The sequence below is a fragment of the Macrotis lagotis genome, chromosome 2 (assembly GCF_037893015.1).
Source record: "Macrotis lagotis isolate mMagLag1 chromosome 2, bilby.v1.9.chrom.fasta, whole genome shotgun sequence".
NCBI lineage: Eukaryota > Metazoa > Chordata > Mammalia > Peramelemorphia > Peramelidae > Macrotis > Macrotis lagotis.
Genome location: NC_133659.1, coordinates 187,130,658 through 187,155,525, shown reverse-complemented (window position 1 = coordinate 187,155,525; position 24,868 = coordinate 187,130,658). Strand labels below are relative to the sequence as shown.

The 24,868-nt window shown below is 38.1% G+C and overlaps 1 pseudogene; it reads right to left on the bottom strand.

Annotated features, from left to right (window-relative positions):
* Positions 1-1,330: 1,330 nt before the first annotated feature.
* On the bottom strand, positions 1,331-13,542 carry LOC141513777 (keratin, type I cytoskeletal 14 pseudogene; annotated as a pseudogene).
* Between the last annotated feature and the right edge of the window lie 11,326 nt (positions 13,543-24,868).

Below are 24,868 nucleotides of genomic sequence, written 5' to 3'. Positions count from 1 at the left end.
CTTGGAATATATGAAATATTTCTTATTGTCATTAATGCTCTTGCAATATATGCCTAGCATTGAGACCTCTTAGTCAAAAGAATATGGAGGTTTTTGTTTCTTTCTGAGGATAATGCTTAATGACTTTCCAGAATGGTTAGATCAAATCACAACTCTGACAATCACAAATTGGTGTGCCCTTTAACCATAACTATTTCAGTATTGACTGTTGCCATTTCTGACACCGTTATCAATTTACAGAATATGATATAAAACCTCTGACTTATAATTAATTCTTATAATTAATGATTTAGAGCATTCTTTCAAATGCTTATATAATGGGAGTGAGTTGCATGTGCAGAGCTCACCAATTTGCTAGATGGAGCTACTAATGGGGAGAATCATAAGAACTGCAGTATATAGTTCTGTTTCCACATTGATGGAAGGAATCTTTTCCACTGGCTATATAGCTATAATTTTGATCATCATCAAAAGAACTTGAGTTAGTTCCTGTGACTTGAGTTTTTTCCCCTCTCCATCAGACCATGTGATCCCAGGGAAACAAGGATCTTCTGTTCTATTTTAAACTCATGACCTGGAGTCTCCAATGTAGAGAATCCAGGAGTCTAGGAATCTAGGCCAGCATCTGAAGAAGTTTGGCTCCAGAACTCCAGTCACTGTCAATTTCACTGTCAACTTAATGGGACCAAAGCTATGAGGAACCCAACTATGGGACCCAGTACTAAGGTTCCTTAGTCACCCCACCTTTTCTTTCTGCTTTCCATTGGACCTCATTTGAAATATGGACTCCATCTTATGGTCCCTAGGAGAAACCTGGAAGAACATGGTTTAAAGAGTATTTGGATCTGTAGCCTGGCAGAGTCTGCTCTTTTTGTCCTTCTCCAGGAAAAGGGAGGGCCTCAGAAGGATGTTGGAAATGATAGAAAGGTGAGAGTCCTTCTCATGCTCATTTGTGTTTTTCAGCAGCACCATAAAGGTGGATATATAATGGATCCTGAGAATATAGACTAAAAAGTATTATGTCCTTTCAGAGCCCCATTAGATAGACCTTCATTCTATGAACAGGAAGCTGAGGGAGAGATACATTCACATTCATTCAGATTGTCAGAATAGAAACAAGACTTAAAAGTCTTATTAAAACTTGTTCTGAGGCGGCTAGGTGGCACAGTGGAAAAAGCACCGGCCCTAGAGTCAGGAGTACCTGGGTTTAAATCCGGTCTCAGACACTTAATAATTACCTAGCTGTGTGGCCTTGGGCAAGCCACTTAACCCCAATGCCTTGCAAAATCCTAAAAAAAAAAAAAAAAAAAAAGAAGCAATAATAAGAGGGGGAGGCAGCATGGAACATTGGATCAAATATTGAACTTAGAGTAAGGAAATTCTGAATTTGAATCCTGCCTTATTACTAGCTGTGTGACCATGGGCAAATCACTTTATCTTGTTTACCTGTATTTCCTCATTTGTAAAATGGGGATATTAAAAACAACCTACCTCACAATTTGAGTGTGCCAATTTGGTAAAGTATATTGCAAACTTGCTAGCTATTATTATGAAGGCCTGAGTTAAAATGATGGCAATGGGAGTAAGAGGAAGAAGTAAGGACAGACATGAGAGATTCAGTAGAAGTAAAAGTCTTAGACCCACAAAACAATTCTTTCTCACTCCTGCAAAGCCTCATCCCAGACTAAAGAAAGTGGCTAGGCTACCTTAAGAAGCAATAATAAAAGGGGAAGCACATCAATTAGGGAATGGATGAACAAACAGTAGTACATGAATGTGATGTAATACTATCGTTTGGTAAGAAATCATGAGCATGCAGACTTAAGAAAAGCCTGAGAAGACTTCATGAACTGATGCTGAATGAAATGAGCAGAACTAGAAGAACTTTATACAAAGGAACAGCACCATTGTGAGATGAAAAGTACCATCCACATCCAGAGAAGAGACTATGGAATGTGAATGCAGATCAAAGCACACTATTTTCAATTTTTTTCTTTTTTTTCCTTTCTTTTTAGGATTTTTTTAAGGCAATGGGGTTAAGTGGCTTGCCCAAGGCCACACAGTTAGGTAATTATTAAATGTCTGAGGCTACATTTGAACTCAGGTACTCCTGACTCCAACTGGTGCTCTATTCACTGTGCAACCTAGCCACCCCATTTTCAATTTTTAAAATTTGCTTTATGTTTTTTTATTTTTCCCTCTGAAGGCTTTTTCTTCCCTTTTGTTTTGATTCTTCTTTCCCAATATGACTAATATGAAAATATGTTTAACATAATTATACAAATATAACCTATATTGAATTACTCACTGTCAAGGGGAGGTGGGAAAATATGGAATTCAAAATCATACAAAAAATGAATGTTGAAAACTATCCTTGCATGTAGTTGGAAAATAAATAATTTTTTTAAAAATCAATAATGAGGTAATTCTCATTTTTACCTAATATTCTCCATAATTATTAATGATAATTCAATTATTAAATTTTATGAAGTTTTCTCAAAATTCATCTTCCTCAAACTTTCTGTATGGTCTGACACTATCAATCACATTCTTCTTGCCAAAACTCTCTTTTCTCTAGTTTTCATGACACTGTTTTCTCCAAGTTCTCTTCTTACCTATTCAATTGTTCATCTCCTTGACTGGATTTTCATCTAGGTAGTACAGGCTTGCCAACCATAGGTGTCTCCCAAGGCTCTGAACTAGGCCCTCTTCTCTTTTACATTCCTAGATCTAACCTCTCCCTTGTCTTCTGGTCTCATATCACTGACTGCCTCTTAGAATTGGACATATTCAAAACAGAACTCAATATCTTTCCCCAAAACCCTTCAACAAAACCTTTACTTAATATAACCAAACAGACAATTACACATGAAACTGCAAATCTGTTATGTACAATTTGCTATTCCTTTTAAATATATAATAAAGTTATCATTTAAATTTCTTATTTTCTTTTTTCACTTTTTTCCTTTTCTCCTCTATACCCATTTAGAGATACACACACATACATACTATATACATGTATTTGTATGTGGAGATAGAGCTCTGGGTCTAGAATCAAAAAAAATCTGAGTTCAGATTCAGCCTCAAACCCTTACTAGTTAGGATCCTGAGCAAGATACTTAACCTTTATTCATCTGTTTCCTCAACTGTAAAACCTACCTCCTAAGTTTGTTGTGAGGGCAGCATAATGCCTAGCAGATGATGATGATGATGATGATTCTCCATAATCAAAGCTGATCACATTGCCATATATATGAGGAAATGATTTGCACAATCATGTTTATTATAAGGCATCCTTCTCACTAGCTCCTACCAGAATAATCCAATCCCATGGTCTGATCTGATGGGAACAAGATTATTGGTGATAGTTTGCCTTTTGCAGACATCTCTTGGCATTTGAATTGGTTTCTCTTCTTCTGGTATCAACAAGGCACCCTGGCACTCCAGCAACACCAGGCAAAGACTAGTACATGATATCTGGTCACAAGCTGGGGACTCATAGCATATTATTTTTTAGCAATGTTGGGCTGTGACAACATGACTATTGCAGATTTGGTGGTCTTTTCTCTGACTTTAAACAGTAGGAATATAAGAAGTGCTATATAAATGTTTATTCCTACCACAAGTTCCCCTGCCTCCTGAATTTTTGTTATTACTGTCAAAGGCCCCACTATCCTTCCAGTTGCCTAAGCTTGCAAATTTGGTGTCATCTTAGATTCTTCTCTGTTATTCATTATCATTCAAGAGATATTGTGGAGGCAGAATCAATATAAGTAGGCATCTTCTCTTCCATCTTCTCATACTGTTCTCGCATTTCAGATAAAATGCAGCTCAGGTCCACACCAGGGGTTGCATTCATCTCCGCATAGATATCTCTACCCACTTGGCATTTCAGAGAATTCATTTCCTATAGGTGAACAAATAGCCTGAAATTACAAGTCTCCAGATAGACTTCAGTGCAACTTCCTTATGGTCTGGGGACACCAGCAGTCTGATTACTGATTATTTCCTTCCCACCATCTCAAATTCTCATGTTCCCTCAAATTTCTGCTATCCAGAGGCAGAATGGCACAGTGGAGAAAGTATGATCTCTTTAGGAGTCCTTGTTCAAATTCTGAGTCCAAATCTCATATTTGCTACCCAAGTGACCTTGGACAAAGTTTGTCATACTTCATAGGCATCAGTTTCCTCAAATGTGGAATGAGTAGATTGGATAAAATGGATTCCTGAGGTTCTTTTAAGCTCTAGATCTAGAATCATGTCAAATTCAACAAGTCCTTTTTATTTTTTGAGGCAATTGAGAGGTGGGGGGAGGGGTGTGGAAGGACTAAGTGACTTGACTAGGTTCACACAACCAGTAAGTATCTGAGAATGCATAAGAACTCAGGTCCTGCTGCCTTAGGGCTGCTGCTCTATCCATAGGGCCATCTAGCTGCCCCCATTCAGAAAAATCTTAATGACCAATATCCCTCCTGAGTTTGAAGTAAGAAATATTCAGATGAGTTATTCTGAAGCTGAAGCAAGCTAATTTGAGAATTCCCTTCAATTCCCTTCAATTCAATTCTTTCTTCCCTGACTCTCAACTCCTTATGGTTTTTCTTGAGGAATTCCAGCTCCTCCTTCAGATTTTCAATCTGATTCTCCAGGTCTGTCTTGACCAGAGTCAACTCATCCATCACTCTGCGCAGGTCATTGATGTCAGCCTCCACACTCATATGCTGGTTCAGCTCAGTCTGATAGTATAAGATAGTATATATAGTGATAGTATAAGAAAGAAGTGTGAAACCTCCCACCTAACCACAAGGTGTACATGTTCCCCTATCTCTTCCAATACTCTAGCATTTCCCTCCTAGGCTCCTTATGGCAAATGATTTGGTGAATGAATCATCAATCTAGAAATGAGAGTGCATGGATAAAGCTGCCTTTTGATAGTTCAGGCAATTCTGTATGCCACTCAATAATACCTAGGTGATAATTTTGACCTGTGAGTTAGGAGGTTCTGTGATATTTACAGCTTTAACCAAATTCTCAATTTTTCTCTCTTATGCTTGAAAGACATTAAGAATAAGGACTATATCTGTTATTTCAATGATAAAAGAGCTCCTGATTGGAACTTCTCTCCTAATGTAGAAGGTGCCTTCTCTGTAACTTATGGTGATAGAGAATTCCTTGTAACATTGAGAAGTAAAGTGATTTGCCCTGGGTCACACAACCAGTATATGCCAGAGGTGATGGAAATTATGATCATCAAATATCATGTCCCTAATAATCATTGTCCTGGTTCTACAAAAACTGTCAAGAGTGGGAAGTTTATTCATAGTTTAATTCATATAAGTTAGGTTAGGGGTTATATAAAGATAATGTGACACAATCTCTACTTTCATGGAGTTTAAAGTCTTTTACCTCTACAGAATGTAGAGGCTCCACTTAGATAAGACTGGATTGGGTATGTTACTTATCAATGCATTTACTTGGTCCTGAAGTCCTCAGCAGCCAGGCAGGCATTATCAATTAGCAGGAGAGTTCTAGCATTACCCCTTTGGGCTTCAAGGATCTGGTACAAAGACCAAATGTCATTAATCACACATTCACAGAGATCAACACTACTGCCTATATACGTCTCTTTCCCAAGCACCTTCTCAGAATTTTCCCTTCCCCTTCCCAAATTTCTGGGGGTCTATATCTCCAAGGGACCAAAGGCAATTTTCCAAGCAAGTCAATGTTGCCCTTTGTTCCAGGACTTGATAGTCTTCACCTTCTTGTTTTCCAAGTGAACTGAGTCTGGGTTGTAAATAAAAGTTCACTGATGATACCAACCATATCAACAGAATGTAAGCTCCTTAAGGGCAAGGACTGTTTCTTTTTCTGTTTGTATGGTTTGGTGTCTTGAGGATCTATCAAAATGCCTGGCAAATAGTAGTTACTTAAGAAGTGCTTGCTGCATTAAACTCAATTGTACTGAATCTAAGGCTGTGATGGGGAGGGAAAGTATGTGACAGGTTTAGAGAAGAAAAGTCTTTTGGGAGGGTATTCAAAGACAGAAGGTAAGAAGAGAAGAAAAATGAGCAAAATTTGGGTTTGACAATTGTTTTCCCTAAGCTTTGGCAGAAGAAACAGGGGACTCAAATCTCTCCCACCATCACCATCATGATGACACATACATGGAGGGAGGGAGAGAGAGAGAGAGAGAGAGAGAGAGAGAGAGAGAGAGAGAGAGAGAACCAAGTCCTACAGGGAGACCTAAGTTTCAGAGGATTCCATAGAGTTGGGACAGACAGTGTGGGACTGAGGGGGACAAGGTCTGGTGAGGTGAGAGGTGGAATGGAGCAATGAGGGGATGGGGAGAGGAATAAGTGGCTCTTTTTATTGTTGTCTACTATTCCACTCTATCTCCTCCCCTGATCTAGATGGTGCTAATCCTATCTATTAACAGAAAAGGCCAAGATTTGGAGAAGTGCCAGATTAAGTAACTGAACTAATCAACATTGTAGGACTCTCCAGATCTTGTTCTACTCTGTACTTTTGATACTGTAGAAAATAAAACAGAAACATTATATGACCTCTTCACTACTCTTCTAGTTCTAATTCCTTTCCCACTTTACAGGATGCCTAACAGAAAGAAGCTAGTTTTGTTTGACAGTTTTAGAACTGAAAAGGGACCATAGAGATCATCAATCAAAGTCCAACCTCCCTAATTTTAGAGATGGATAAACTGAGACTCACAGAGTTGAAGTGATTTATTCAAAGTCATGCCCAAAGGGCAACAAAAATGTACATACCCTTTGATCCAGCAATACCACTACTGGGTCTATACCCTGAAGAAATCATGAAAAAGGATAAAAACATCACTTGTACAAAAATATTCATAGCAGCCCTATTTGTAGTGGCAAAGAATTGGAAATCAAGGCAATGTCCTTCAACTGGGGAATGGCTTAGCAAACTGTGGTATATGTATGTCATGAAACACTGTTGTTCTATTAGAAACCAGGAGGGACAGGAATTCAGGGAAGCCTGGAAGGATTTGCATGAAGTGATGCTGATCGAGATGAGTAGAGCCAGAAAAACACTGTACACCCTAACAGCACCATGGGGGTGATGATCAACTTTGATGGACTCACTCATTCCATCAGTGCACCGATCAGGGACAATTTTGGGCCATCTCCAATGGAGAATACCGTCTGTATCCAGATAAAGAATCACGGAGTTTGAACAAAGTTCAAGGACTATTCCCTTTAATTTAGAAAAAAACAGATATCTTATTGTCTGATCTTGTTATCTCTTATACTTTTTGTTTCTTCCTTAAGGATATGATTTCTCTCTCATCACATTCAATTTGGATCAATGTACAACATAGAAACAAAATAAAGACTGACAAATTGCTTTCTGTGGGGGGGTGGGAGGAGGGAAGTAAGATTGGGGGAAAAATTGTAAAACTCAAAATAAATAAAATCTTTAAGATTTACTCAAAGTCACACAAGCAGAAGTAGTCAAGTCAGGATTTAAATCCAGCTTATCCAAATGCAAATTCAGCAATATTTTCACTGTTACAAGAGCTCTTCTGATGTACCAGGAATTAAGCTTGGTTTCCTAAGCTAAACAAGAACCACTTCAGCTGAAACTCTAGACTTGAATGTGACCCAAGGCTAGAGATCCGAAAAGGACCAAGTATAGAGTGATAGCATGCCTTGTACTGATTACCCTCTGCCTTGGGCCTACCTTGTTCTTGAGATCCTCAATGATCTTGAAATAATAGCTGTAGTCTTTGCCCTCAATTGGCCTCTGCTTCTGGTTCCAATCTCAGATCTTCATCTCCAGATCAGTGTTTGTCTCCTCCAGGGTCCTCACCTTGTCCAAGTAGCTGACGAGGAGGTCATTACTGCATGGTCACTTCTCCCCACCAGCTAGGAGGTCATCTATACCCCCATATACTCTACCTCCAAAGCCTCCACCAAAGGTCCCTCCAAAGCTACTGCTGCAGCTGAACCCTCCACTATGACTTCCTCCCAGGCCACAGGCCCCTCCAGAAGAAAAATGGGAGATTGTCACTGACATGCCCCCAAAGCCTGAGCCCACATTGGCACAAGGGGCTCTGCAGGAACCTCTACCCAGGATGGAGACATGATTAGAGCCACCTCCAAGCCCACAAGAGCCCTTCATGGAAGTGGAAGAGAATTTTCTGCTGCAGGTAGTCATGGTATCAAGAGAGAATGGGATATTCAAAGAGACAGAGATAACTCAGATAACTGCTTAGAGAGGCTCAGAGAGAATGAGAACTGTTGTCTCAGGGAACTTGGGACTTTTCTTTATAAATTTACAGGAGTGGAGCTGAGTACTTCCCATTCCCTTTGACTGCCAACCACACCTCCCACTCCAGGACTAAGTCTATGCCAACAGTCTCCCTTAAGTGCCCCACCTCTCTTATGTCTGTAATATTTTTTGGAAACTTACCACTAGTTTACAGTGGCTTGGGGAGTGGGTTTGATTTTTTCTTTTACTTTCTTACCTGGTCAGGTATGATTCACATTGGGGATGTGCAGGGTTACAGTCTATACCTTTTCTTCACTTCTGAAAATCTATAGGAATTTTTGAACCAGAGTCCAGCTCCATATCCAAGGAGGACTGGAGAAAGTGACTGTACCCACTGGTTACAAATGACATATCATTTTCCAATTAACTGTATGAATATCTAAAGAGTACTTAGTTCTGTGAACTTTAGTATTAGAACATAGTATTCTGTGAACCTTCCTGAATAGTGAGAGCATCCATTCTGAAATTGGGCGATTTCTGCTTAGCCACGACAGGATACTGAGGAAATCACTGCCCCTCAAAACAGCAAAGCAAACCAGCCATCCCCCAGTCTCAAGTATATATACCCTACTGTCTATTGGGGGAATGTCTTATATCTTTCCAGAGTACCAGAGAAAATGGACATTACATCCAACTCTAGGTCCTTTAGAAGCCAGGCTCTTCCCCTCCTCCCAAGTTGGAGTGATTGATTCATTTATCCAGGGACTTTCCCTGTGGCCACTGGGCTTGTGTCCATGGACTTTGGGGCTGATCTATTGGTCTCTTTCCTCAGGGACACAGAGGAACTGTGACTTGAGTCTCTCTTTGGTAGCTCTATCATCTAGTATGATATTGTGATGGGAGGTAAGAGAAATGCCTCTGCCCCCAGTGCCAATTACTCTATTCTGGTCCCTCGGAACTTTATCCTTGGTCTTATTGAGTTTGAAGTGACATTCCCATGATAGCCATCCAGTCCAGGAGCATAAATGAATAACAGCTCCAGATTCACCCTACCTTGATATTATGTGAGCTCCATAGTATAGGGAAAATTCGAATAGGAGGTAAGACCGTCACAAGTAGGAAAACTGAGACCCAAAGAGCACTTGCCTTAGGAAAGAACAGTCTGTCAATATGAAAAGGGGTAGGAGAGGGAGTAGGCAATGAGGAAAGTCTGGGTCTTTTGAGAAGCCTGGGTTCTTGGAAGGTCTTAAGTGGTCATTAGGACAGGAGAAATCCAGTTCTTAGCATGATTGAGTCAAGATAATTCCAATGTAGTCCTTGTGCTACAGAAATCAGGGCATTGTCCCAGGAGTTGGTGATACAGTATTTCTTTCTTGGACTCTTCTAAATTCAGTTCATCATAGCCACAAGAATAGGAAGCAGGTAGGTAAACTCTCCATCTGGTCCTTTTCTTTGCTCTTTCCCAGTGCCCCCATCATTATCTCTTCTCTCCCTCCTCTACTCCCTCAATTTATGAGTCTGAGAGTCCCTGGCAGGCATTTTGAGGGGACTTTGGTTGTGTCTGGGACTGTCAGCAACTTCCCATTTCTCCAATGGATCCCAATAACACAATCCCTACTCAAAAACTGAACTGACTCTTCCTAAGATCATCTGTCTGCAAGGGGAAGGAAATAACTCCCTTCTTTAGATCATCACCAACTGCCTCAATTCTGCAGGAACTTAGGGTTTGAGAGAATGTGAGTAAACTACTAGTGCTTACTCACCCCACCCTTTACTGGCAGAAGTGTGTAATCTCCCACCAGAAAATAGATTCCCCCACCCCAGGCCCAGCTCATTAGTTTTCTCACACTGAAAAGCACAAAATCTTTTGGCTAAGAAATAGCTCCTTTTCTGGGAGATGGTGCTTCTTTGGCATCCAGAGGTTCAGGGGAAGAAAATGCCATGCAGAAAGGAAACTGGGAAGACATGTATGGATATAGAACCCCAGAATAGTCCTTAGGCACTGAGTCCAGGGAAAAAAACTCCTAAAACAAGGGGGTCAAGGACTCAAGGACAGACCCCAGGCACTCAACCCTGAAAAAAATACCAGGCACTGGATCCTAAAACAGATCCAAGGCACTAGACTCTAAAACAGACCCAAGGCACTGACCCCAAAAACAGACTGCAAGCACAATCACCATGCACTAGACCCAAGGACAGACCACTCATATTGACCCCAATGATCACACCCAAACAAAATTTAGGCCTGCAATGATCCATGTCCCCAAAACAGTCACATCTGGCTAAAGAAATAACTGTTTTTGGGGGGGCAGCTAGGTGGTGCAGTGGATAGAGCACCAGCCTTGGAGTCAGGAGTACCTGGGTTCAAATCCAACCTCAGACACTTAATAATTACCTAGCCGTGTAGCCTTGGGCAAGCCACTTAACCCCATTGCCTTGCAAAATCTAAAAAAAAATAAATAAATAACTGTTTTTGGAATACTCCTCCTCCAGAGTCTAGGTTCCCCTGGCATTCAGTATCTGAGCACAGAATCCTATAGGAATACTACCTGCTCAAATCTTCACTTTCTCCTGGTAAGTACTATAATGGTCTTCAATATGGAATAAGAAGATGTGATTCTTCCTAATTCGCCAGTGTGAGAGGGCAGGAAACAAGGGGGTGTGGGAGATACTGTAGAGTTTGGTATGTTTTCAGTTGTCAACCAGAGCCAGAGGCAGCTGGATGAATAAAGAGGGCAGAGTTTGGCAATCAACACTGAGTAATGAGTAGGCAATGTATGTTGGGACTGGGGCATAACAATACTGAGGGCATTATTCAGAGGAAAGAACAGACATGGTCCTTACCCTCAAGGTGCTCCCAGTTGAGTGGGAAAGACCAAGTCCCTGGCCTCTGGAAATCTTTAGTCCAATGGGGAAAACATAGGATCAGAGACTTACAACTGGAAAAATGCTTTGAAGACATAAAGTCTAATCCCACATTTTAGCAGAGGTAAAAATTCAGACCCAGAAAGACTGACTTGTTCAAGATCATAATGCTATCCCAGATTCTCTGACTCCAAATCCACCACAGAGAAGGATTCAACAACATGTTACAGAGCTAGGGTACAAGTGGCTGACCTGTGACCCATTCTCACTTATTGAGCTCCCTTCCAGCTTGTGAAATGTAGTTACCTCTGCTCTTCCTTCTAGAGCCTCCTCCTTCTCTCTGGGCCTCTAGTTGACTACCCATCAGGTCTTGCTCTCTCCTATAACCTCTGTGCAGAGAGACTCTACTTGCTTCAGGCACTTGCCTGTGTTCACCTGGGACAACGACTCAGGGAGAAGTCCTGAGTTTATGTCAGTTTTTCCTAGGTCAGTGATGGGAGGTGACCAAGTTAAAGGGCAGAGGAAAGAAACCAGAATGCAGACCAGACAATAAAGAACAGGGAAGCATTCATCCAAACCATAAAGATCCTTGATTACTTTTCCTTTCCCTCCAAATCAAATAAAGACCCAACTATGAGTAAAGATTTATGCTGGCTGCACAGGAACACAAACAATGGAAAGAAAAAATACCAGTCTCAATTTGGATTCATGTCACTCCCCTGCTTAATACCCTTCAGGGGCTCCCCAGTACCTGCAAAATAAAATCCAAGCTCAGACTAGCATTTAGACCCATCCACATTCTGACTTCACCTGACCTAAATCAATATTGCTTCTCACTTCTCCCCAACCAGAATAGACGCAATGGAGTAAAGCAAAAGGGACAAAAGTAGAGCAGAAGTAGAGTGGAAGGGACAATGTATTTGGAACCTGGGTTCAACTCCCACCTCTGATCCTGATTACCTGTGTGACCTTGGCCTCAGTGTTCTTATCTGTAAAAAAGGAGAAAGACCATGACCTTTCAAGTTCCTTGCAATGCTAAACCCTAAGGCTTATGTTATTGTGACCTGATTGTTTCATGTGTACCTATCATCACTTCTTATCTGTGACCTTCTCTGAACTTGGCAAATGGCTTTCTGAGTAGTTGACATTCATTGGCAAATTTATTGATGTGACTCTTTCCTCTTCTGTAACATAATGGACTTGGATTAGATGCTCATTAGAATTTGATTTAATCTGATTTTCTTTTCCCTTCCTAACAAATGGAAAGAACTGAATCTTTTATTTGTTTATTCATTGACTCATTGCCTAAATCAGTGCCTCATAAATGATCATGAGTGAAATGGATCACTGCAGATGGATCACAGGTTGAGGAAAAGTTTCATCCAATGAATGGGAAGATCTCTGATGGAGGGGTGTCTGGTGAACACTTGTTACTGATAAATTGTAAATGAGTAGTTCATCTGTTAGCAGTAAAGAGAATTTTCAAACTGGGAATTAGTTCCCCAATGAAACATAGATCAAGATTTTAAAAAATCGGTACCTATCACAGAGTTTGTTATGAAGCACAAATAAGCTTTGGTAAAAGCTTGTGAAAACTTTAAGGGCCCATATAAATGTTGACTATTATATTGACTTAATAGAACTTGACTGAAAGATGGCCTCTAGATAGAGCACTAGGTCTAGAATCAAGATGACCTGAATTCAAATACAGCCTCAGATACTTACTAGCTATGTGAGCCTGAGTAACTAGGGTTATTGTGAGGATCAAGTGAGAAAATAATTATAAAATGTTTAGCACGTAATAGACATTTTTAAAAAAATAGCATTTTCCCAATTACATGTCAAGACAATCTTTAACATTTTTTAATTTAAATCTTTAATTTTCTTTCTCCCTCAATCATCTCACCAATCCCTAAGACGGTAAGCAATTTGATGTAGGTTTTACATGTGAAATTATGCAAGACACATATCCATATTAGTCAAGCTGCAAAAGAAGACACAGACAAAAGAAAAAATGGAAAAAGTGAAGAATAGTGTACTTCAGTCTATATTCAGACTCCATCAGTTCTTTCTCTGGATATGGAAAGCATGAGTCCTTTGGAATTGTCTTTGAATCTTTGTATTGCTGAGAGTAGCTAAATCATTCAGTTGATAATCAGTGATGGGATTCAACCTGTTCACACCAATTGAGCAGAACTGATAATTAATTTTATGTTGGGTTTGGTGTATCAGTTGTTAAAATGGCATTTGTAATCAGGGTCTCTCTAAAATGGGTGCTTGTGCAGCTGCCCAATGTGGAAATCACAGATTTATATCCTTACTCTCTTTTTTTTAATTTCATCTTATTTTATTTATATAAAAAGTATTTAATATTTATGTTGATATAGTTTCTGTGTCTGTTTTGGCAGATATACTCTAAGATATTTTATGCTGTCTCATTGTTTTTTTTTTAGAAAGGTTTTATTTATTTGGAGTTTTACAATTTTCCCCCCATTCTTGCTTCCCCCCCACTCCCCACAGAAGGCATTCTGTTAGTCTTTACATTGTTTCCATGGTATACACTGATCTAAGTTGAATGTGATGAGAGAGAAATCATATCCTTAAGGAAGAAAAATATAGTATGAGATAGTAAAATTACATAATAAGATAATAGGGTTTTTTCCTAATTTGAAGGTAATAGTCTTTGGTCTTTGTTCAAAGTCCACAATGCAGATGGTATTCTCCATTGCAGATAGCCCAAAATTGTCCCTGGTTGTTGCACTGAAGGGATGAGCAAGTCCATCAAGGTTGATCATCACCCTCATGTTGCTGTTAGGGTGTACAATGTTTTTCTGGTTCTGCTCATCTCGCTCAGCATCAGTTCATGCAAATCCTTCCAGGCTTCTCTGAATTCCCATCCCTCCTGGTTTCTAATAGAACAACAATGTTCCATGACATACATATATACCACAGTTTGTTAAGCCATTCCCCATTTGAAGGACATTCACTTAATTCCCAATTCTTTGACACCACAAACAGGGTTGCTATAAATATTTTTGTACAAGTGATGTTTTTACCCTTTTTCATGGTCTCTTCAGGGTATAGACCCAGTAGTGGTATTGCTGGATCAAAGGGTATGCACATTTTTGTTGCCCTTTGAGCATAATTCCAAATTGCTCTCCAGAAATGTTGGATGAGTTCCCAGCTCCACCAACAAAATATTAGTATCCCAGATTTCCCACATCCCTTCCAACATTGATCATTGTCCTTTCTGGTCATGTTGGCCAGTGTGAGAGGTGTGAGGTGGTATCTCAGAGATACTTTAATTTTCATTTCTCTAATAAGTAATGATTTGGAGCAATTTTTCATATGACTATGCATTGTTTTGATTTCCTCAGCTGTAAATTGCCTTTGCATATCCTTTGACCATTTGTCAATTGGGGAATGGCTTTTTTTTTGAAAATTTGACTCAGTTCCCTGTATATTTTAGAAATGAGTCCTTTGACAGAAATACTAGTTGCAAAAACTGTTTCCCAATTTACTACATTTCTTTTTGATCTTGGTTACAGTGGTTTTGTCTGTGCAAAAGCTTTTTAATTTAATGTAATCAAAATTATCAGGGGCGGCTAGGCGGCACAGTGGATAAAGCACCGGCCCTGGGGTCAGGAGTACCTGGGTTCAAATCCAGTCTCAGACACTTATTACCTAGCTGTGCCTTGGGCAAGCCACTTAACCCCATTTGCCTTGCAAAAAACAAAACAAACAAAAAAAAAAAAACAAAATTATGTAGTTTGTTTTTAATGATGTTCTCTATCTCTTCCTTGGTCATAAACTGCTTCTGTTTCCATAGATCTGACAGCTAAACTACTCCTTGATCTTCTAGTTTGCTTATAATATTGGGGGGGTTTTTGTTTTGTTTTTTTTAGGTTTTTGCAAGGCAAACGGGGTTAAGTGGCTTGCCCAAGGCCACACAGCTAGGTAATTATTAAGTGTCTGAGACCGAATTTGAACCCAGGTACTCCTGACTCCAGGGCCGGTGTTTTATCCACTACGCCACCTGGCTGCCCCCTATAATATTGTTTTTATGTCTAAATCCTGTATTCATTTGGATCATATCTTGGTAGAGGGCTTGATCTTTTTTTATCGTTCATCCGTGCAACAGAGTTTTGTAGTAATTTTCATTCCATTCATAGGGAAAAAAATTAAAGGAACTATGCTTATTTATTTATTGATTTCATAAAACTCATTACACCTTTGAGGAAATACTACATTTTTATTCGCTCATTTTTGTTACTTCAATTAAACAAACATATATCATAAAAAGAAAAGGTGTCAGGGGCGGCTAGGTGGCATAGTAGATAAAGCACCGGCCCTGGAGTCAGGAGTACCTGGGTTCAAATCCGGTCTCAGACACTTAATAATTACCTAGCTGTGTGGGCTTGGGCAAGCCACTTAACTCCGTTTGCCTTGCAAAAATCTAAAAAAAAAAAAAAAAGGTGTCAAACAACCGGGGGTAACAAGATGTCATTTGTTTCCACTTTGTATTATGCCCAAAATTCCCCTGAGATTTTATGAGTACACTGGTATTTACTGAATAGTGAAACCAATTAAGGAAGCCGGAATTCAATGAACCAATAGAACTAAAGATTTCAAAGCTTATCTTATCATCCATTTCAGACACCATAGAAGTAGAAGAAAGAAAAAGAGTTCGAATAGGTAGAATGAATTTTGGTTCCTCATTTGTTCCAACATTGGCTGTTGTGGTCACATGGCTGCTTTCACTCCATTGCTTACTGTGAATAATATAACATAATCTAACTTTGTGGGTACCTCTTTTATTGTTCTTTTTTGAGTACTGAATGCACGAAATATTAAGCTATCTTTCATTATATCTTTTTGTATACTTAAAATTGTCATTTAGGGAAGAGAACTGGATGTTAATTTATTTTAATCCCAGCACCATTGATAATCATTCAATATTGCTTGTTACTATATATAATGTTCTCCTTTGCAACAGTTCATTTTAAGTTTTTCCATATTTTTCTGAAATCAGTCTGCTCACCATTTCTTAAAGAACATTACTATTCCATTACAAGCATATACCACAACTTGTTCAGTCATTCCCCAATTGATGGACATGCTCCCAAATTCTATTTCTAAGAACTGTCATGAAATATTTTTGTCTAAATATGGCTTGTTCCCATTTTTAAAAAAATCTCTTTGGCATAAAAACCTAATAGTGATATTATTGGATCAAAAGATATGTACACTTTGATTGTCCTTTGAGCATAGTTCCAAATTACTCTTCAGAATGGACACAACATTGTATTAGTGTTCCAGTTTTCCCATATTCCCTCCAGCAATTATCATTTTCCTTTTCTGTCATATTAGTCAATCTGATAGATCCAATTTGTTTTAATTTGCACTTCTTAATCAATAATGATTTAGAGCATTTTTTACATGACTATGAATAGTTTTGATTTCTTCATCTGAAAACTTCCTGTTCATATCCCATGACCTTTTATCAACTGGGGAATGATTTGTGTTCATATAAATCTGATTCAGCTCTCTATAGATTTGAGAAATGAAGCTTTTATTAGAGATACTTACAATAAAAATTATTTCTTAGTTTTCTACTTTTATTCTAATCTTGGGTGCATTGATATTTTTGTGTAAAACCTTTTATAAATAATGTAATCAAAATTATCCATTTCACACATAATAATGCCCCCCTCTCTTTTGTTTGGTCCTAAATTCTTCCTTTCTCCATAGATCTGACAGGTAAACTATTCTTTGCTCTCTTAATTTGCTTATAGTATCTCCTTTTATGTCTAAATGATGTATCCATTTTGACTTTTCCTTGGGACACATTGTAAGATGTTGGTCTATACCTAGTTTCTATCATATACATTTCCAGTTTTCCCAGCAGCACATAATAGACTCTCCTTTTCCCTTTTCTTTCTCACAGAATTCCCGTTGTGATAGGGGAGAAAACCTATATCCTCTCAGAAACCTCCATCTGAGGGAGGAGACACAGTCCCTGCCCTCAGGGGTGTTCTAGTTTAGTGGAAACATAAGAGAAATAGACAAAAAAAAAAAAAACAGAAAAGCAAATGTCAGAAAAATCAGTGAAACTTATAGCAAGTTTAGGAAGGCACAGTCAAAGAGATCTAAGAAAGGATTTGGCTTTCTCAGACAATACTTCTGGGTATGTCGAAAGTCAGATTTTGAAATTGAAGAGGGTTATATGTACCAAGAAGACATCCAATTCCCAGTCAGAGAAGTATCCTGTGTGAATTTACCAAGATAGTGAGATGTAAAGGGTACAGTCAACAGAAGAAACTAGTAAAAATCAGAGAAGTTTTATCAGGAAGTAACAAGGGATGAGCTTTGCAAGACCTGAAATATGTATGTGGCTGGGAGAAAAGGGCAGGTAAGGTCCAGGAGAAAGAGAAGATACTAAAATGCTTTCCCATGCCTGCACATACATCCTCCTGATTACTATAGTTTATCCCATTTAGCCCTGGAGATTTTGGGAAGAAAGAAGAAAAAAGTAAAAAAAGCAAGAAAGAAGGGAAGAGGCAAAAGAAAGGAGGAAAAGGGAAGAATGAAAAGGAAGAGAAATAGAAAAGGGAAAGAGGAAGGACAAATGGAAAGAAAAAAGGACTCTAGTAAAATAACTGAAGAAAATGAAAAGTAGAGGAAAATGGTAAGGTAAAGAAGAAAAAGAAATGGAAAAGAAAAAAGAAAGGGGGGGGGAATAGCAAAAGAAGAGAAACTGAGACATATAGAAGTTAAGTGACTTACCTAGAATCACACAGTATCTGAGGCTACATTAGAACTCAGAAAACTTGCTGAATCCAAGTCCAGGGCACTCTGCTATGCCACCTGAAAAGGGAAGAAGAAAGGAAGAAGCAAAAGAGAACCCAACCCTATGACTACTCAAGTGCCTCCATCACTCTGTGTAATCTGATTGGTATAATATTTCCTATGATTCTTTGAGTGATCTGAGTGACCCTGAAAATATATACCATCCCATTACATTATTGTCCTTTCCTGTGCCCCCAGTCTGTCACAGCTGCCATTTAGTTGGACGTTGATCTCTCTTATCCCTTTCAGAACCAAGCACCACTGACTTCTAAGCATTCATATCACCTTCACAGAAACACAAAACAACATTTATCTAACTGTTTAATGTAGTAGAAATATTGCTAGATGGCTGAATCTCTTCTGCTATGGTGAATGGCTGTATGACCCTTGCAAAGTCACTTAATTTCTCTGATCCTCAATGTTCTCAATCTGAAAAAAGGGAATAATAACACTTAACCTACTTCCCTCTGGGTTATTATCAGGAAAGCACTCTGCCAACTTTAAAAACAATGTGAGCCATATTATAGAATGGGAAAGCAAGAAATCCACAGTGCTCAAAATTAACAAAACAGCACCTAGCCAGTGCTAAGCTTCCCTAGGAGCCTTGGACACCATCTTTGACTGGGAAATATGACAACAACAATAATACCTAACATAACTAACATTTATACATGTTTTACTATGTACCAACCACTGTGGTAAGCACTTTATAAATGTTATCTCATTTCATCCTCACAACAACCCTGGGAAGTAGGTACTGTTATTAACCCCATTTTATAGCTGAGGAAACCAAGGCAAACGGATGTCTAGTCTAGTACTTTGCCCAGGGTTACATAGCTTGTCTTGACACTGGCTTTCAGAGATACTGGAGGATAGAAAGAGGCTAATGACTCTGCACAGCTCTACCTCACTTAAATCTAATTCACACACAATGCAAGATATCAACCTCATGATGTCATTGTTCTCTTTGAGAAGAACAAACAGCAGCAATAGCTGCTAGATCTGAATTGAGTTCTATCCTGACTCCAGAGCCTGTGCTCTCTGCACCATGGTACCACCTAGGAACCTCAAAGGTTCTTCATCCAAAGCATCCATTACTGTTTGAGGATTGATTAAAGGAAGAGGAGTTGCTTACGCATAGGAGGAACATGATGTTAAAACAAATGATTAAAGGGACACAAATGCTGCCTTCAAGTATTTTAAAGGTCATTTCACATCAGAGGGAATAGGATGGTTCTGCCTGGTCACAGAGGACAGAACTAGGGACAATGGTTACAAGGTTTATTTAAATTTTTTAAAATTTATTTAAGACAATGGGGTTAAGTGACTTGCCCAAGGTCACACAGCTAAGCAATTATTAAGTGTCTGAGGCCGGATTTGAACTCAGGTACTCCTGACTCCACAGCTGGTGCTCTGTCCACTGTGCCACCTAGCTGCCCCGGATACAAGTTTTAGAGGCAAATTGAATCTTAATGTTGGGAGGGGAAAAATATCCAAAGAAGGAATAAGCTTCCTTACAATAATAATCTCTAGCATTTACATAGCAATTGAAAACTTACAAAGCACTTTATATGTTTTTCATTTGATCTTCACAACAACTCTGTGAAGTAGGTGCTAATATAAAATACCATTTATTTTATAGCTATGAGGATTTCCAGTTTGGAGATTCTGTGATTTTAGGATTTCTGGCCTTGCATATTCTAAATAAACCTTAGTGTCTTTGAGCATTTACTGCTTTAAATATTCCCTCTATACATCTTCCAGATGACCTGATTTGACTCCTTGGTAAAGTCACAATTAATAGCAATCATCATATTTTATATATATGTATATGTAGCCTAATATATATATATATACATATATATATATTATACATATATGTACAATTATATAACACTTAGTATATCATAATTATAACATGTATTTTATAATTATTATATAATGACATTCTATAAAGGTTACATTTAACATATCTGCCATTATTACTATATATATAAAACATAAAATTTTACATATGTACAATATCTTATATCTAACATTATATATAATCACTATATATAACATGTATTATATATTCTATGACTATTATATAATAACATAAGATAAATTCTATAGTGCTTATAATAGATAATAACAATTATGATAATCCATAAAGTTTATATAGTGTTTTAAGGTCTGCAAAGCTCTCAGTGCTGGGCTACATATTAATACATGATACTTCTCTTCTCATTCTGCCCCCTTCAAGAAGGCACTACAGAAACCTGTGAAAAACATATCAGTTATTAAAAACAATATCTGTAGCCATATTCCCCCTATGGTTCCCAAAAGAAAGCCTGGTTCTGGACACATGAACATAAATAGACAAAGGAGAAAAGGCTGGTGATCAAGTTTTAGAATATAGGATAAAAGTGATCTTGAAGGTCATTCCAGAAGCTTTCTGGGGAAGATACTGGAGGAGAGAGAATCACTAGAAGACAGATACAATTGTTTCCCTATAAACTTATGACAGCCAGGATTAGAACTACAACTATGGGAATGGGAAAGAAAGGGTGGATTTATTCTCATTTGAACCTAGGGAGGAAGTAAGATTTTTTTTCACCATCATGTCCAGTTTTTATTATTAATTTTAAAGAAGATAAGTTGAATATTTTTATTTTCTAATAAAAATATAAAATTTTGATTAGTGTGGATTTAATCAACATGCATCATTGAACCTACTATTTGCCATTCTTTACCAGGAATACAAAGGAAAAAAAATCAAAAAGTCAAATAGTTCCTGCCCTCAAGGAGTTTACTTTTTTTCCTGGAATGGGCAATGGCAGATAGAGAGTATAGGTAACAGAGAGAGACCTTCCAAACCCTGGTTTTACCCTACCTCTATAATCCTTGGCAAATAATTTACTCTCTCTCTCTCTCTATGCTTTAGTTTCCAAATCAATAAAGTTTAGATTGGCATTTACACTATTTTTCTAAGAATCAAAGTATATAATGACTACAAAAGAGCTTTACAAATATTTGGCACTATAAGATGACTAACTACTTTTTGTGAGCCCTTTATCATATTCTTGGATCAGTGACTACATAGTTTTCCAACTTCCAGTTTAAATAAATTAGTCTCCAGGATGGGAATAGTGACATAAATGTCAAACTCAGGAAGTAAGATTTAATGAAATCTAATTACTAATTTTTTCCCTAATGTATAGAGATGTGAGACCCAGAAAGTCTCTATGACTTGCATAGGGTACATTAGTGAGACAACAAGGTCTAATCCCCCTGGTTCCCTCAAATTCCAGTGTCCTCATGCCCCTCTAATTCTTGAGGATTTACATTAATTCTTTATTTCCAGTTATAGGTTATATATTGTAGAATCATAGACTTTTGTAGCTCAGAAAGACCTTTGAGATATAGTGTAGTTTTTCAAAAGAAATGTGAATTATCCTAATTTAGAGACATCTCTACTCTAAAAGTTCACATGGACTATTTGTAGAGCCTTCTGAGCTCATAATAGTCTGATCAATGACAGTCAGAAACACTATACCTTGACCCCAACATCATAATATCATTTTGGTCCTCTTTGGCAATGAAAGACAACAACCAAACAACCAACCAACAGAAGAGAAAACTGAGATCCAGAGAAAGTTACTTTTCTAAGACCATAGAAATCTCTCCACTTCTAGTCTCGTTCCTTCCCTTCTACTCCACATCATTTAAATCATATTTTACTAAATTTCATTAATCTTTTCTCTTTTTGATCAAGAACATTTACTTCTCTGTCTCCCAGAAGGGGAAAAAAATCACAAAACTAACCAAGATATTGAAAAAATTGGCATTATACTCAGTATTCTCTACCTGTAGCACCCCATCCTCAACCTTTCCAAAGAAAAGTAGGGATGTGCATTCTTTCAGCTCTTCTGAAGTGCCAAAGTAGGTACAGTAGTGGATAAAATGTTGGACACTGAGTCAGGAAGACTGGGATTCAAATCTAGCCTTAGATGCTTATTAATTGTATGACTATGGGCAAATTGCCTCAATTTGTCTGCCTCAGTTTCCTCATGCATAAAATGAGAATAGTAATAGCATCTCTCTTCCAGGTTGTACTAGTGATATAATGAGATACTTGTAAAGTACTTTACAGATTTGAAAACATTATATATCATAATACATATAATATACTAATTGATATATATCACTTTATCATTTTCAGCATTCAGTTTTCTTTGTTTTATTATTATTCCTCCTATTTATCTTATTGTAGTTTGTTTTCCAACTTCTACTAATTCTGCTTTGCATCAGTTAGTATGCTTTCTCATGCTTCTCTGAATTCTTTGCATTCATGGTTTCTTTTTTTTTAGTTGGTTTTTTTTTTGCAAGGCAATGGAGTTAAGTGGCTTGCCCAAGGCCACACAGCTAGGTAATTATTAAGTGTCTGAGGCCGGTTTTGAACTCAGGTACTCCTGACTCCAGGGCTGGTGCTCTATCCACTGCTCCACCTAGCCACCCCAACATTCATGGTTTCTTAAATACAGCAACAATATTCCATTACATTCATGTACTATAATTTGCTTGACCATTCCCCAGTGGTTCTAATGATATCTTAATTGCCAAATTTAATGGTTTTTTCTCAAAAGTCATGTTTCTTGGGGGCAGCTAGGTGGCATAGTAGATAGAGCACAGACCCTAGAGTCATGAGGATCTAAGTTCAGATCTGGTCTCAGACACGTAATTGCCTAACTGTGTGACCTTGGATAAGTCACTTAACCTCAATTGCCTAAAATTTTTAAAAATGTTTAAAAAAAGAGTCATGCTTCTTGACTTTTCTGCAGGGTCTGACCCTGTCAATCACCCTCCTCTCACTGAAACTCTCCTTTCTCTAATTTTCATGCCATTGTTTTCTCCTGGTACTCCTCCTACCTGTCCAATTGTTCAATCTCCTTGCCTAGATTTTTCATCCAGTTGATACCAGGCTTGTCAACCATGGGTATCCCCCAAGACTCTGTCCTAGCCCCTCTTCTTTTTTTCATACCTAGCCTAACCTGTCTCCTGAACTCTAGTCTCACATCACCTATTGCTTCTTGAAATAGGATATATCCAAAACAGATTACACTATCTTTCCCATAAATCTTGACAAAAATTGAGGGGACTCCCATCAATTGGAAAAATGACTAATAAGTTATACTATATGAATGTTATGAATAGTATTGTTCTGTAAGAAATCATGAATGGCTGGAATTTAGAAAAGCATGGAAAGACCTCCATGAACTGATGCTGGACTTAGCTCCTCTCAGCAATTCAATGATCAAGGACAATCCTGAGAGACCTACTATGGAAAATGCCCTCCACATTGGCAGAAAAACTATGGAGTCTGAATGCATACCGAAGTATACTATGTTCTCTTTTAAAAACTTCTTTTTATGTTTTTCTCTCTTTCTCATGGCTTTTCCCCCTTAATTGTAATTCTTTTTTCACAACATGACTAATGGAAATAAATATGTTAAACATGATTGTACATGTACAATTTTTACTAGATTGTTCACTGCCATTAGAAGGGGGTAGAGGGGGTGGCTAGGTAGCACAGTGGATAAGGCACCAGCTTTGGAGTCAGGAGTACCTGGGTTCAAATCTGGTCTCAGACACTTAATAATTACCTAGCCATGTGGCCTTGGGCAAGCCACTTAACCCTGTTTGCCTTGCAAAAACTAAAAAAAAAAAAAAAAAAAAAAAAAAAAAAGGTAGAGAAGGAAGGGTGTTAGAAAAATGCAGAACTCATAAACTTGCAAATGAATAAATGCTGAAAACTAACTTTGAATGTAATTGGGCAAAAAAAAATTTAATAAATAAAAACTTTTACAAAGGCAGCTACTGGAACAATAGAAAGAACTTAGGCCTTTACTTGCTATTTGATCCTGAGCAAGTCACTTAACCTTTGTTCAGCACAGATTCCTCAACTGTAAAATGGAGATAATAATAGCACCAATTCATAGGGTTTTTTTGAGGACTGAATGAAATATTTGTAAAATATCCTGTAAAAGTTTAGCCCAATGCCTGTCATATAGTAGGTGCTATATAAATGCTTATTCTTCCCTCCTACTGAACTTTCAATATTACTGTCAAAGGCACTACTACTACTATCCTTTCAGTCACCTAGGCTTGCAACCTTGGTGTCATTCTAATTTCCTTTCTGTTTTTCACTGAACATAGCCAGGTTGCCAAGTCTTGTTGTTTCTTTGTATCATCTCATCGCATATATAGGCCACTGCTGTAATTTTCTGGCTAACCTCTCTGACTCAAGTCTCCCCACCCTAGTTCAGTTGTCAAATTGATCTTCCTAAAGCGCAGATCCAACTATATCATCCATCTATTCAATAAACTCCAGTGGCTCATTACCTGCAGGATAACATAAAATCCTCTTTTTGACTTTTCCATTCCTTCATAACCTGACCCTGCTTACCTCTCCAGGGCTCTCATACCTTTTTCTTCCTCACCTCAACACATACTCTGATCCAGTGGCATTAACTCCTCCTGTCTCCTGCACAAAAACATTATATCTTCTTACTCGGAGTGTTTTCACCAACTATTCTCCAAGTCCTCATGTCCATCTCATGGTTTCCTTCAAATTTCAGCTAAAACCCTAACCAAGAAGTTTTTCCATTCCCCTTAAAACTTTCACCTTCATTCATAGAATACTTCCAACAATTTGTGTACATATTTTGTGACTACAATATTGTTTGTGAGTCCTTTGAGAACAGGAGTTTCTTTTTCCTTTCTTTGCATGCCCAGTGCTTAGCACAAGGTCTGTATATAGTAAGTATATAGTATATAGAAAGTGCTTATTGACTTAATATGACTAATAAGTCATACATTAAATATTACAAATATGATATCATAGAAAAATTTTTGTAACCTCCAC